Source organism: Hibiscus syriacus, unplaced genomic scaffold, assembly GCF_006381635.1.
Source record: "Hibiscus syriacus cultivar Baekdansim isolate YM2019G1 unplaced genomic scaffold, ASM638163v2 tig00110592_pilon, whole genome shotgun sequence".
Classification (NCBI taxonomy): Eukaryota; Viridiplantae; Streptophyta; class Magnoliopsida; order Malvales; family Malvaceae; genus Hibiscus; species Hibiscus syriacus.
In genome coordinates this window covers 1-16,718 of record NW_024062793.1, presented here as the reverse complement: position 1 = coordinate 16,718, position 16,718 = coordinate 1, and positions in this window count along the sequence as shown.

Here is a 16,718-nt window from a genome sequence, read left to right as displayed (position 1 = left end):
CCTTCCTCTTACGTAGTGCTCCTTGAGTCTTGTACAAGATAAAGAGAGAAAATCCCACAATAATATTATTTTGAGAATATAATAATTAATTGTTGAATGTTACAACTAGCCGTATAATGGAGAGATCCATTAACAAAAATAATTGTTTTTTGGTAAACAATAAAGAATGCTATTAGGCAGCTACCGGAAGCGCTTGATCTTCATGCAGCAACGATGACGGCATTCCTGGGGGACCATCCACTTCACACGCTCATTCTTTTTGGCCAATTTTGCCAAGTAATCTACAACCTTATTTCCTTGTCGAGACACATGATCAAACTGCACCACCCAATTTTGTTTCAATAACTCCGTTACGTGACTCACAAGTGTTACCTTGCAATGCTCATTTTCAGCTGCCTTTAGCGTCTCTATAACTTCCATGCTATCGACTTCAACGATGATTTGATTACGCCCCACTTCTAAGGCACATATCAGTCCGGGATACACACCCCAAAAGTTCAGCTTCCAGGACAGAACATATTCCTATAAACTTGGTAAATCTCATTTTCCATTCACCACCATGATCTAGAATAACTCCACCACATGAAGTTAGACCTGATTTCTTATGCCTGGCACCATCCGAATTCACCTTTAACCAGCCGGAAGAGGACACTGCCATACATTCACACGAGCTGGACCTCATGGTTCCTGACTAGTTTGCTGCAATCCGATTGTTGAAGCTTGGTTCATGATCTCCATTAAGTTTTTTCTCTGTTTCTATAATCGATCGATCATCTTCAATTGGTGAATCAAACACAACCGAGTTGTGATATAGCCACATGTTCCACACCATGTAACCAACAAGAGTTCCTAATTTTCAACGTTACTTACAAAATCATTGCAATTGTTGAGATTCATAGTTATTCAAGCTTTCATGTCCATAGATATAAAAGCTTGTAGTTTCTCTGGTTTCATCAACGCCACCCATCGGGAAAGCGCACATGGACAGGCTCTCAACAAATGATGGATGTCTTCCTTAGGGACAAATCGGGCAGCTAGTAGCTACTATCGGTGGTAAGATGCGCCTCATACGTTCAGCATTTATCAACAAATGATCATTACCAATTATCCAGAAGAACATTTTAACTTTCGGTAAACCACGATATTATTGATAATTGCCCAAACCTCCTACCTTAAATAAGTGGGATAACCAACGCGAAACTCATACCCAGACTTAACCATGAACAGACGATCATCACGCAAGCTCCAACCCACAACATCCATTCCAAACTGATGCGCTAGACATTTCTTTGTTGCGATTTTCAGCAGTATATTTAACGGAAAAAATTGCTTGAGAAGTGGCTATTGTCGGTTTCCATCCTCGTTGGTCATTTATGCTACAGGAATCGAATGCATATCAATCGCTCCAGCAGACATAACATGATTAATTAGAGGTCCACAATCGTCCAGCCAAGAATTGAACCAAAAACCAACAGATTGTCCATTCCGAATGCACCAATTAATATTGTTTCGAACATCATCCCAAATGCACGCCGAACTCCTCCACAAAGTAGAACAATTAGTGCTTTGGACTACCTCTGGAATTTCCTCGTTACATTTGTATTTGGACCGAAGAAATTTTACTCGTAGGTGGTCTTTCTTGGTTAAAATGTTACACACAATCTTCATTATAAATGCATTATTTTGTTGTTCAAGTTTCCGAAAACCAAGATCACCATGGTTGATCGGACAACAGACATCCTTCCAGTTAACAAGATGAACACCTCTCCTACCATCATCAATACCCCAAACAAATTGTCATTTAATGCTGTCTAAATATAATATTGATTTGAAAGAAAAAAAGGTTAAAATTTACACTTAAATTTTAATTACTCAAATATGATAATTTAAATATAAAATTAACCTAAATCTAATATGATCTAATTTAAAAATTGATTTGAATAAAAAATATTTGACTCGATTCAAAATGTGATGGAGCCAATAAACATGTACATATGAAATCATATCTATTTTACGCCAAGTGAAACTTGAGATTAATTGATTAGAAGGGCATAAATATGTTTGATAAAATGTGGTGATGAGGGAAAATGAAGTCACAGTCACAGCCTTAATGAACCCCAAAAACAGGTGTGGTCACACGATTTTGTCAGCGAGGATCAGTGAGGACACGTGTGTAGAGCCAGAGGCTCCGTTCTCAACTTCATTTACCACATCAATGGCTTGCCTAAACAATAAGGCAAGGATCAATATGTATGGACGACTTTTTAAGGGCCACGGCTCAAAGTTCGACGAGTACGTTATTCTTGAAGAAGTAAATTTTTATGCTAATAGAACAAGTTTAAATTTATAAAATTTTAGGAGGGATAAATTCGAAGTTATAAAATTTTAAAAGAAAAAAATAATTTTTAATGCAAAATACATAAAAATATAAAAATATATAATAATTTTAAAATTTTAGATGTCTAAATTTATCCCTGCTTGAGGATCGGTTCAAGTATCAGAATTGCAGCAACACTATGGGCTTGAACCGAGCAACAGAACCATCGGGACTGGATTGATCTTAGCCGAGCTTTACATGGACAAAGCCCAATTCTCTATAACAATATGAACAAAGGGTTAACGTTAATCTTGAAATTGCAAAAACCCAAGCTAGACAAAATCATTAAGGTTGCGTTTGGTTGGCATGAATCCCTTCGAATTAAAGGGAATTGGAATCCAATTCTACCACTTTCTCATGTTTGGTTCAAGTTTTCCAAGGGAATTGGAATTCAAGAATAGATAGAATTCAATTCCCTTGTTGGTGAAAATTGAAATTTGACCATATTACCCTCATCAATCTTTTGGTAACTTATTCATATATTGAATAAAAATATTTTTTTTATTTCGGGTCGGGTCGGTTTCTAATTCATATATTCGGGTCGGGTCGGGTGAAACTTTATTTTGGTTGGATCGGGTCGATTTTTTTAAGTGTGATATACGACCCTAAAATATATATAATTTTACCTTATATATTTACGAATAATTACAATAATACCCCTCTATATATAATTTTTTTCAATTAAGTCACTGTTTTTATTGAATAAAAATAATTTTTTTATTATTTCGGGTCGGGTCGGGTCGGGTGAAACTTTATTTTGGTTGGGTCAGGTCGATTTTTCTTAAGTGTGATATTCGGGTCGGGTTCGGGTTTAGGGTGAAAAATACTCGACCCGACCCAAAAAATACATAATTTCACCTTATATATTTAGGAATAATTACAATAATACCCCTCTATATATATATTTCTTTTCCAATTAAGTCACTGTTTTTATTGAATAAAAATAATTTTTTTATTATTTCGGGTCGAGTCGGGTGAAACTTTATTTTGGTCGGGTCGGGTCTCGAATGGAGGTTCCCTTGTTCTCGGGTCTGGTCGGGTGGACCAAAAACCCGGCCCATGACCATCACTAATTGGGATGATTTTAACTTATGATGTTTATTAGCATGATTTTTATAATTTATTAAAATGAATAATCAATCAATAAAATTAATTTTTTTTTAATTTTTATAATATATTGCTACATGTAATTTATAAAACAAACTAAAATTAAGAAAAAAACAAGAATGGCAATCCTATCATTTTACATTACTGAAATCAAATTCATCTGACATGTCTGCGAACCAAACAGAATATGGAATTGGATTCCAATTCAATTTTCTGCCAACCAAACATAATATGGAATTGAATTCTAATTCCTGACAGATTTCAATTCCTTCACAGATTTCAATTCCCTCATAAATATTCCAGCGAACCAAACGCCACCTAAGGAGCTAATTGAAAAATTAATTTCTAAACTATAATTCTTTTATAGGTTTTTAAGTTTTTTTATTCAAGTATTTAAGAATTTATTCTATTTTTATTTTCAAGTAAAATCTATTATGTCCGTTTAAATAATTTATTTAATTAATACATGACATGTGATCTTATGTGTTTCTTTATTATTCGAAATTTTATTTTCTCGCTATTTATTTCTTTTTATCTTATATTTTTATTGATAAACAAATAGAAAAACAGAAAGAATTAAATAGATGGAGATAACAAAAATAATCATCACTTTAGCTTCATAGTTTCTTTAACCTTCATCACGTTTTTATTCACTATCAACATCAATTTCGATCTATAATAGATAATCGTTTCTAATATATATAAATAAAAGTAATCACATAATATAATGTTAAACATTTAATTTGGTAAAAAAAATTAAACTCCTAATTAAAAATAAATAAATTACTTATTTATCAATTGAACTATAAAGACAATTTGAGTTTCAAACCCAAATCCCTGAATGCGCTTCAGTTGGACACCCACTTAACCAAAAACAATGATTATTGATTAAGCAGCAAGCAAAGCATGTGCTTAGTGAATGGTTATTAGCCATTTTCTTTGTAGCTAATCATTATTTACAGATCCCCTCTATCCATATGTGAAGTTTTCACATATAACTACCGTAACTTTTAACTGACTCACATACGAAAATGTACACGTTGTCGTATGTAATACCGTGGCCGTTGCCTGTTTTATTGGATAAATGAAAGTCAAAAATAATCCAACAAGAACATATAACAAGAAATTCAGCCGTAATATATATAAAGGAAAAAGTGTAAGGAAAAGGAAAGGCTAAATTATTGAAGGAGTGGGTTGGGTTGCTTGCATGCAATCTTGTTTGAACGCTATAGGTGAAACCCTAACCCTCTATCTAACAGTCAAATCAAGTGTGCCACCTACTCTAATCCTATCACTCTTTTTTTAGATCTTAATCATATCGAAGGATGAGTGTGTTTTCAAATTCAATCTGTTATTCTATTTGATTTAGATTTAAAGAAATTTTATCAATTTAAAATTTGATTTAATATTTTAAGTGAAAATCACCACATATATAATTAACTTTTATCAGGTCAAATATAATATTTATTAAATATATATAGAAAAGTGTCTTCTAGTAAATATTCACATACATGGAGATATATATCAAGTATACTAATATACTATTGGTCCCAAATCAAGTTAAGTTAAGCATATGTTATATTAAGAATGAACCGATTCGATCTTAGTTTTTTAAAAATTTAGATATGTCTTAAATTGAAGTTTTTAAAATAAAATAACTCTATCCTATATAGTTGGGTTTTATATACAATTACTTAATAAGTGTGTGTTTAAAAAACGTTTATTTAAATACTTAAAAAATCTCATACCCAAATAAAATCAAGGACAATTGTTTCCTACTAGAATGTTTAGATGTTAATAATCAAAACATTATAAATCAATAATGTTGGTGACTAAAGCATTAGTGTATTAAATTCAATACCAAAAAGTAAATACTTAATGAAACAGAAGTGGTCATTTGAATAATTTATCCAAATTTGAAGAAAATCAAAGAAACCAGTCAATGCAACACATCACATCAAATGGGACAAAATTACATTTTCTTCATAGGTGGTAAAACAAAGAAAGTTCTGGCAAACCCTTGCAGAATGGTCAGACTTTCACGGCCATTAATTCATTATTTGTTTTTTAATTTTTCATCTTGTCGGTATGAATGATTTGAAAGCTTCGTATATTTATTTATGAGTATATATATATTTGCATTATGTATATAATAATAGATGTATAATTTTATATTAAATATGTAGATTTTTAAAAAGCTTTATAAAAGTTGGATGTAAAATTATTAAAATTTAAGAATATAAAATTAAATTAATAAAATATTTAAACTATATAAAAAGTGAAAATTTTAAAGAATATAAAATATTCCTGTATACATGCGTTATGCACCCAAACCCTAGTTTTCTGCAAGTATTATACATGTTTATAAGGAAAGAAAATTAAAAGAACTGTAGAAGTGTCATGCATTAACGTTGAAATTCTCAATTAAATCAAACAATATAAAATCAATTTCTTTATTATTTTAGACAAAGTTCTTGATAAAATTAATATCTAAAAATATTGTTAGAAAAATATCTTAATCACATTCAGAATAAATAAACAAGTGTATTATTTAAAGTAATCAAAGAAAAATTATCGTGGCAAAGTTATTATATACTCCTTGTATATAGTCTAATAATTTAATTTGGCCATTGTCAATTTTTATACTTTTTTAATTTTAATTTTTCGATCTTAACCTAATAATAACGATTAAGTTTCACTATTAGTTTGTAATATGTAAGTTATAGATCTAATTTGTATTCTCCAATTAGTCATTTTAAATATATACAATTTAATCATATTATCCCTTTATCATTTAAGTTTACAATAATAACAAATTTAAAATTCAACACATGTAAAAATTATAATGGGCCAAAATAAAATATAAAAACTAAATTTAAAATTTACACAGAAAACACGTGTATTATATAATGATGTTATAATTTTTTAAGAAAAATTGTATAACTTATATTTTGATATAACAAATAAGGGTAAAATATTTATTAAACTAAATTGAATTTATTCAAAGTTTTTAAAAATAATTCAAAGTCCAACTAAATTTGAAATATATGGGTTCAATGTTTTCTAAACTTTTCCAAAACTTTAAAATGAGTCTTTTAAGTTCAAATTATATTAAAAATATCTTTCAAATACTTTAGAATCATTTTCAAAGTCTTATATTTCTAAAAAATGTCAAAAACTATTATTTTAAACAAGCTTTGACCAGAAGTTTTGAAACTTCTACAAGACTTTCGAAACTTTCCAAGATAGAAGCCCAAAAGTTTCGTTACTTTCCTATAGTTTCGAAACTATCTAAAGAGTTTTGAAACTTTCATTAAAGTTTTGATACTTTGGGTCCAACGGAATGATTTTTCAAGCGACTCTTTCGAAGATTTTCGAAACTTTGTGTGCAGAGAGTATTCCAACGGCTCTAAACCTTCCCAAAAGGCTAGAAAAAACTAGTAGCTCATTCCAACATATAAAAAAAAGTTCAAGACACTTGAATAAGGATACTAACTCTTAGCCAAGCAATCAAATACAAAAGAAAAGCTTTTCATTCTTTATTTCTCTTTTTCTTGTAAATATTTGTGTTTTTGTAAGCTTTAATTTGTAAACACCTTCCTTTTTAGAGGTTTTCTTGTTTACAATTCTTTTTCTTTGTAAAGGGGTTTTGATTCTAGCTAAGCCTTTGAAAAGTTAGGGAGTTTGTAAAGGTTATCTCTTTATCATTGAAAAAGAAATAATAAATTAGTTGATTTATTGGAAAATCCTAAGTGAGGAGCTTAGGTAGTGGATGTAGATTTTATTGAGGGAGTTGAACCACTATAAATCATTGTGCAAATTTTCCTATCTTTGTACTCCTTACTCCCTAAACTTCAAAAAGTCAATTCACCCCATCTTGGCATATTTCGGTTAATCGAATCGAGCTTTATCAAGCTTATCAATTGGTATCAGAGCGGGTCACAAATCGAAGGTCTAACAACCTTGTGAAGATCTTTGAAAAAGCTCTATCCATTTATGACACAACCGAGAAGATGGCTTCCACATCCGGCTCATTCTATATGGAAGACTCTCAACCGATCGACAAGTCTCCATACTTCAATGGAGCTAACTAATGAAGCTATTCATCCAATCCAATGATCTTGATGCGTGGAGATGATCGAGAACGACTACTCTTCTCCAACGAAGAAGACGAAGGAGTGGAGTGACCAAGAACGAAAAAAAGCCTAACAAAATGCCAAGGCCATGCACATGTTATTTTATGCATTTGGTTACGATGTCTATGAAGGCGTTTATTCTTGTTCAAATGCCAAGGAGCTTTGAAATAAGCTCGAAGAACTTCATTGTGACAAGAAAGAATAATCACCAAAGGAAGTGTGCTTAATGGCTCTTAAAGAGCCCAAAGTATCTTATAACTCTAGTGAATCTAATACATATTCTTTTAATGAGTTACAAGATGCATACAATGAATTATTTTTAGAGTTTGAGACCATGAACTCCAAATACAAGAAAATGATTTCAAATTTTAAAGTTTAAAACTATTTTCTTTTGAATGCAAAATTGGATTTTGAAAAACAAAACGAAATTATGATTTAGAGCTTTCAAAAGTAAAAATTGAATATTTTGAAAAATAATGTTTTGTTTTAAAAGTTAAGCTTGAATGCTTAACAAAAGAAAAGGAAATCATTTTAAATAATTCATCTAATTTCATAATGACAAAATGTTGACATTGTCATTATCATGGTCATATTGAATATACTTTGTCCTTTAAAGAAAGGAAAACATTTTAAAATTAAACGAGTATGGGTTCCAAAAGGGAACAAGGGGCATTGAAACTAACGTCCAATGATCCAAAGCAATTTGGATACCAAAATCCAAATAAATGTCTCTTGTAGGTGTGGGGAGCAATGGTGACAAAAATGAAGATATTCAAATGTTCTAACCACACTTGATATGAAATGTGTAACCTCTAAACTTATTTTGATTTTGTATATTGGTTGCCTATTGAGTTTTATACATGCATGAGTATCGAGCATGAATGATTACACATTGTTTATTATCTCATGTATGTTGAAAATATGTTATGATGAACATGTTTTTGAAGTATTTTTTTTAGTTTTTAGTTCATCGTAATATTTTTTTATGGTTAAGTTAAACTTTAATGTTTTAATGAATTTTGTGCCTTTATTGAAAACCATTTTTAAAACAAGTTATATCCTTGGTTTATTGAATAATTTTAACATTTGGAATCAATTTAACCTTATGATGCCAAATTTGATAATATTTTTCAATTGGTGTCATTTTGGATGTTTATGCTATGTTCTTACTTGCAAATGATATCTCTCTAACAATTGATATCAATTTTTCAAATGCATAACATTTTTGGATAGCTTTATGCACATGCACTTAAATACAACAATTGTCATTGCATAAAGTATATTAGACTTGGATATATTGAATTTCTTGTGCTATTAACTTGTTTGTTCATCTTTGTTGAAATTCAATGTCTTTTAAGTGTCAAGATTTTAAAGTCAAATTTTTTTTTTTGGAATGCATTTGTTGAGGGGGAATTTTGATTTTTCAAATGATTTTAATGTTAAAATTAATACTTACTCTTCATTGTTATTTTGTAACTTAAAGTTTGAATTATTTTTTATATAACAAAAAGATAGAGAAATATATTTTGAAAATTTCAATTTCAATAATAAAAAGGGGGAGCTTTAATATTTTCCTAATAATTCTCTTTTTCATTAAATATTTTAATAAGGGGGAGTTGTTTGTCAAAAATTATTTTTTAAAGGTTTTGTTATATTAAAAAGAGAAGATTGTAGAGTTTATATTTTGATATAATAAATAAGGACAAAAATATTTGTTGGACTAAAATAAATAAAGAACTCAAAACCCTGTCATAAGAGCATCTAAACTCTACGCACCCAAGACCTACTTACCACATGCACGCTAGGAGTAATACATATTTCATATTTACAAGTAAAAAAATTAAATTAAATTAAAATAAAAGTGTCATGCAACTTGGAATTTCTCTTAAATCAAACAATCAATAGTCAAGTTTATGGGTGAATTTTTCTTTCTTTTTCATCTCCATAACTTTCGTTTGATTCATTATTGATATTTTGGGTCTGGAATAATTGATTATAGTTCATGCTACGGTAAACCAATAATTAAAAAATAAACTTATAAACTTCACGTAAAAAAAGTTTAGAAAGAAAAAATATTATATTAACCATATATATATATATATATATTTAAAACTACATCAAATCTTAAAATTCTATTTACATATATAATTTTAAAAATATAAACTCTAACTTAATTTAATTGTATCATATATGTAGCTCTTATTTTTAATCTTCGTACCTTAAACTTTTTAAATCAGATTATTATGAAAAATAGATAAAAATCTTTAATAAATTAAATATAAATAATTATATGATGATAGTCCATGTGCTCAGATGCATGGAAGGATGCGTTTGTTTCATGTAAATAATTTTACGGAAAATGTTTTCAAGTATCTGGTTTAACTAAAATAAAAAATCAATGTAAAACAAATTATTAATCAACTGAAAAAACATGCTATTTTTCGTAAAATGACTTGCCCTTTTGTTTTCGGTCAATTGTTTTACATCCCTTCTCACTTCATTTGGAGAGCATCTGCTACTTCAAAAGCATTCAAACTCTTGTAAAAAAACCACAACTGTGTCTCATCCTTTTTATGACAAGAAAATCAAGTGATAAGATTTCTTCTTCTATGGAGATTTATTGTTTTTACAAGAAAAATCTATTATTTCTGCTTCCTTTATTAGCGGTTTTCCCCCAGATTCTTCATCTTTATATTTCCTTTCCTTTTCTTTTTTAGATTAGGGTTGATTTTTATTTTCGATATTCGAATTAAGTTTCGAAAGTAAAACTTTTGTGGCATCCTTGTATGGTTTGAGAATTTTACTTTTAGATTATTGATTCCTTTGTTAATTGTTTTTAGGTTGGCGAGTTTTCTCAAATTGTGAAATATTCATATTTGTATTTTAGGGATTTTAAAGTGTCTACAAGTATAAAGGAAAATTTCTTTGTTTTAGTATTTTTTTTTTTGTAAAATAAAAAATTATTAGAGATTGAACTTTTGAGTTATAAGATATGTAGATGAACTTTTAAAGTTTTGATTTGATTATACAATGTTTTCCAGGTTCTCTCAATTTGTTAAAGACATTGTAGTTTCCTTGCATTATTTTCAGAGTTTGTTTCTTCACACTAGTAGAAAAAAAACCCCTTTAATGACGCGTATTGAGCGTCATCTATGGGTGCGGATGCCACACATTTGTCTGTTGTTAAAGCCACCGACATGAATTTAAGATGACGCGCAACTGTGTGTCATAATTTATGACGCGCATTTATGGCGCTCATTGCGCGTCATTGAAGCCCCCGTCATAAATGAAGACGACACACATTTGTGTGTCATAATTTGACACGCATTTATGACTTACATTGCATGTCATTGAAGCACACATCATTAGAAAAGATGACACATATTCGTGATTGTATGTCGTAAATTATATATATATATATATATATATATTGTAGATTGACAAATAATCAAACTAAATCACATTTAATGCCTCATAATACTAAATATATATATCATATTATATATAAGCAATCAATTTGCATACAATATATAAACATTAAGTTATAAAAAATATTGTAATCATATGTCGATACAAAATATCATGGCATAATAAAGTTTTCCACATAAGATACTCATTCTTTGCGAATATCAAACATGTCGACGTTGCGGGAGATGCATCTCTTCTACTAGCTTCTTCTGCAATTTTGAAGTTGCTTCTTCAGAGTCGAGAACTCTTGAAACAGGCTACGAATGAGCATTGGCTTCAACTGAACTAGTAGGAACATCAGATGCACCAGCTGTTCCTGAACCCTTCCCAAAATTAGAGCTGGTCACCTTTGGTTTCCACTCCTTATTTGAACCAACTGCTGATGACATATAGGAATTAATACTTTGTATATATTAATCAAGCATCAACTATCTTCAGGTGAGAACATAAAGTAGTCCAAACATTTGTAAAGAGCAAACATTTTCATTTATGGTTATCAAGTCATCACTCATAACTAAGTAATATGAAAAGAACGAAAAATCAAGTAAATTTATGGTAAAGGTATCTTAAGTTTTAAAAGCTTTACTTTTCATTTCTCACAGTTACACCGTTATTTAAGGGGATACTTCTATTTACATATGGGTAATTCACCCATCTTTCTCGGTTATAATGATGATTTTCATTCAAACTTGCAACAAACGTGCTACTGAATTCTATTTCACTCAGAGGAAAAGGTGATTGATATCCATTTACCAAAATTAGTTATAGATTCCAATTATTATAAGGAGTATATAGTGGTCTGAACTCTGAACATCCTTAATCAATCAAACAAAGGAGGGCATTCAACTAAACTTTCATAGTCTAAGTGAATTTAGATAAATCCCATCTCTAACAAATAACACACATATCTTGATAACTTAAGCATCCATGTACAGTCAAGCAAAAAGCCAAAAATCAACTTTTTTTAAATATAAACATTCACATAGACTGCAATAACTTTCATTATATCAGTATGGGATGGGAGATTGTCGAGTGCAAGCTAGACATGCATCATAAATCTTCACTGGACAGCTAAAGATTCTGGAACCAATTAACTATTTTTTAAAACTGATATCCACTTCATTGATGAGGCCAAATTGGACTATGTAGCTCCAAACTATCCATCTCAACCCCAATATAAGTAACAAAGAGAAAATATTGAACAAATATCAAGGAATGAACACCCTTTTAAAATATATGTTCCAATAAAGAAAGAAAGGCAATAGATGCATGCTTGCAGAGAAGTAACACAACTAAGGAAAAGGAAGAAACTTAAAGGGAGATTAACATATACCTTCGGATGGCTCTGGTCTGTATCTAGTTGTTATGTATTTCTGCAGTGAAGAGATCGGTTAAAGGGTAATCAAATCCAAGCCTTTGTGCACACATTTAATATATATATATATATATATATATATATATATTAATAACTAATAGAAAAGTCTATGCACCTGCAAATGACTTTTAACATGATAAATTGTCAAGCCTTCAACTTTCATAAGCTTCAACACGCCCTTTGGAGTAGCTCATGTAAGTTGAAAATACAAAACAAATTAAAACATATCATATTTTGGAAAACGTTTCATGAGAAATGAAAGTAACACACTTTCACTGCCTCCCAATTGGTTAACAGCTGCAACAAAGTCTTTATGAAGTTCTGGTGTCCACTGCATTCGTGATTTTGCTGGGGCGTCCACTAACGCTGTAACTAATATTAAGGCTTATCATAACAGTTGCACTTACAGCAACAGAGATAATACAAAGACAAGACAATAGGAAACCTTATTATCATCACAGTACACATAATATCCATTTGCATTCTCTTTATCCCAAGCCAGCCAAGTCTCACATTAAGCTAAAATCTAAGTGATTTAAAACCAAACAATATGAGAAAGGATATATGGACCACCAAATAGGTGCATTGAGGATGTAAACTAGTACTGTATTGACCACCTAATCTCTCCGTTGCCTCCACGACTTGTCTACTTACTTCTGCAAGTAAAAGAGAAACATCGACATGTAATGGCAAAACATGATGAGTTCAATCAAAATTCAAAGTACCCAGACTAGAAATCATACGAGTTTTTATCAAACTCAGACATTAGTACATTGTAAAAAGTACCCCAAAACAATCAAACCAGAAAGAACCAACCTTTAGATAAGCCAGTGACGTAAATAACCAGACCAGAAAACAAACCGGGGGATTTAACCGTTAAAGGTTCAGAACAAAGAGAGGTAAGGGCAGGGGACATTGGTTCAAGGAAACATTCAGACATATCAAATTTTCAAGGAAACAAACATAAGTTCAAAAACGAACAAAAATCAATCCAGATATAAATAACCTACTTCACAAAGCTTTTTAGTTAGCTTAACGACGACCTTTAAATTTTCTAAAGTTTCATGATGACACTTCGGATCATGCCACGAGAAATCGAACCTAGCCACTGAAGAAAAACAAACGAATAAATAAATATTGCTTCCAATAACACAGTAACTAAAAGAAGTGAGTCCGAAAATACAGTACCAGACATTCCAGCTTTAAGACAACCAGAAATAACATCAACAAATCGAGACCTTGGACCTAAAGTTCCCACTATCTTGGTCATTGCCAGGAAAAAAACCCTGTAAAGAATACGAACGAATCAGTTTCCAAATCTACTAGGATCCGATCAGATTCCCTGGAAAATTGAAAACCCTAAATAGATTAACTTGGAAAACAAAAGGGAAACTTACATCCTTAGATGGCTCCAGGATTGAAACCGTCCTGATTGGCTAGTCTAAAACGCAATTTCCTTCAAATCTAACATAAACCCAGAAGAATTTATTCAAATCCAAGAAATCCCACAAGTTCCCACTTCAGAAACATTAGAAAGTAGCAAATCAAAGTTCTACAACCAAGCGTAAAAAATATGCGTACGAGAGGGGGAATATGGGTGTTATAGATGCATAGATGGAGTGAGCTTACGGTGCAAAGTGGAAGGAGAAGAGGAAGTAACGTAATTGGAAGGAGATGATTGTTCTTTCATCTCCACATCTTGAGTCATTTTGAGAACCTGAAACAATTTCAAGGTTCAAACTTATATCGAGGGGGAAGAAGCGGGAAGGATGAAAATAATGGGGGGAAAATTAAAATACGACTCCTAAAGATGACACACAATTAAACTATACTCCGTGTTTTGTAAATTTTTTGGATTATGACTATTAATATGACACATATTATTGTAAGTCATAATCGTTCAGATTTTAAAAATCATGACATTTTTTAATGACACACATGTTTTGCAAGTCATAAATTAGCGTGTGTCATCGTTCATGTGTCATTAAAGGTATATTTTCTTGTAGTGTCAGTACATTTAGATATATAACTGATGTTAGTAATTTTTAAATTTTTTATCATTTTAGTAAGAATTGTTATGTCCTTGCATTCACTTTTATATATGCAAATTCATCTTTTGAGTAATCCTAATATTGACGAAGTTCAACAAGTCATTTGATTGTCAGAGGTAAATATCTGTTTACAAAAAAATTGAATGTTGATAGTGAAGAATCGATCATCTGATTTGTGAGATATGACTTATCCACTCCAAAAATTTTGTTTGGACTCTTCAAATTTACAATACATATTACTATTATGAATACATGATTATGCTATTACAATGATTTTGTAAGATAGTTTCATACATTATTTTCCTTTTGTTTATACTTTACTAATTTGTTAATAACAATGTTGGCTTGAAGTTTGTTATATTTTAGTGGATTATGCTTGTGCATGTTTATTTGAAGACTTGCAGTGATGATCACAAATTGAATAAAATTGTTATAATTTATTTCATACCATCAATTTAATGTTGAATGATGCTTCTTTTTAAAATTGAAAGGCAAAAGTGAATTAAGTTGTACAAATAAGTTAGAATATAAATTCTTTTACTAAAAGTTCAATAACAATCCCATCTTTACATTTTAAGATTTTGATTAGTAATGTTATGGAATATTTATTAGCAATGCTCAAAGAAAATAAATTGTCTTATTAGAATTGTTTAGGAATGTTGATTAAATTAACATTTTTTGTTGGCAATGTCTAACTTTTTTGACTTTTTGCAGCAATTGAAATATTTATTGAAAATATAATTTATTTATATTTTATTTATAATTATAAAAAAATGAGTGATATTTAATTTTAATTTAATTTAATTTACTTTAACAAAAACATTGTAATCATATACAAAATTTGGTTAACGAGATAATTTTATAATTATAAAATTAAATCAATAAAAAATAAAAGATAAGATAAAAATAAGATTTTAAGATGAGTTTATTTAATGAAAGTTAGATGTTGAAAATATTTTCAGAAATTTTACCAAACAAAGGAAATGATTTACACAGTTTCATCCAAACAACGAAAAATAATATTTGTAATTCATTTTCTAGGAAGCATAATTTATTTTTCAGAATTATTTTTTAGAAATTTTTTCAGTAAAACAAACATCATTCATCTAAAAACAGGAAAATAATTTTTATATTTTATTTTTCAGAAATCATTTTTTTTTAAATTATTTACACAAAATATTTATCATTCGAGCTTCTGTGAAGATGCTCAACCCTTTCGCTTTGCCTAATAAGTTAAAGAAAGTTGATTATAGAAATACATATATGTTTCTTCAAGCTATTCTCTACGACAACAAAGTTGCCTTGTCTGAATTCCAAACCCCCCAAAAAAACATAAAAAGTTACTAAAGAAAGTAAAAGAAAAGTAAACCACTTTCCACGGCACCAGTAGTTTCCAAGAGGCGTGGCATAAATATACACCAACAACGAAAGAAAGTTGTAGAAAACAAGGGCAGCTTTAACTCTTCAGGATATATAAATGAAAAGGACTCGGTAGTCATTAATTATCATTCAAAAAGCTCGTGATTATGAGCTGCGAAATGAGTTATTATCCGACGAGCTCTTCTCCCGGAAAAGGGCCAGCTCCGTTTCTGTCCAAGACTTATGCTTTGTTAGAGGAAGGGTGGTGGCGGCGGCGGCAAGAAAATAGTGTCGTGGAACGATGAAGGGACGGGGTTCGTGGTGTGGTCGCCGGTGGAGTTTTCGGAGCTGACTTTGCCTAGATATTTCAAGCACAATAATTTTTCTAGCTTTATTCGCCAACTTAATACATACGTGAGTTGTTTTCCTTTCCAAAGCCGAATTCTTTTTCTCCTAACAATATTTGCAACTTTAATTTCATACACGGCATTTTATCCTATTAGGCAAGCAAAAAGTTCTTAGTTTTAATTGATATTTACATAAATTTTGATCTCTGCTCTGATTGATCTTAAATTATTATTTTTGTATCCCTACATTGTTTCTTAAAAATATTTGTGAATTATGGTGCTAAACGAGGTGTTTTTAAGAAGAAGAAAAAATATTAAAAATTAATTGGAATATTTAGTAACGTTCAATATAATGTTATAAAATCACAGGATTAAATTATGTTAAGTTAAAACATAGAGATTAAATTCTAAATCTTAATATGGTAAGGGGACCAAGTGGTTTTAAGAAAAATTCATGATAAATTTTTAATTGAAATATGATGTTAAATAAGGATATTA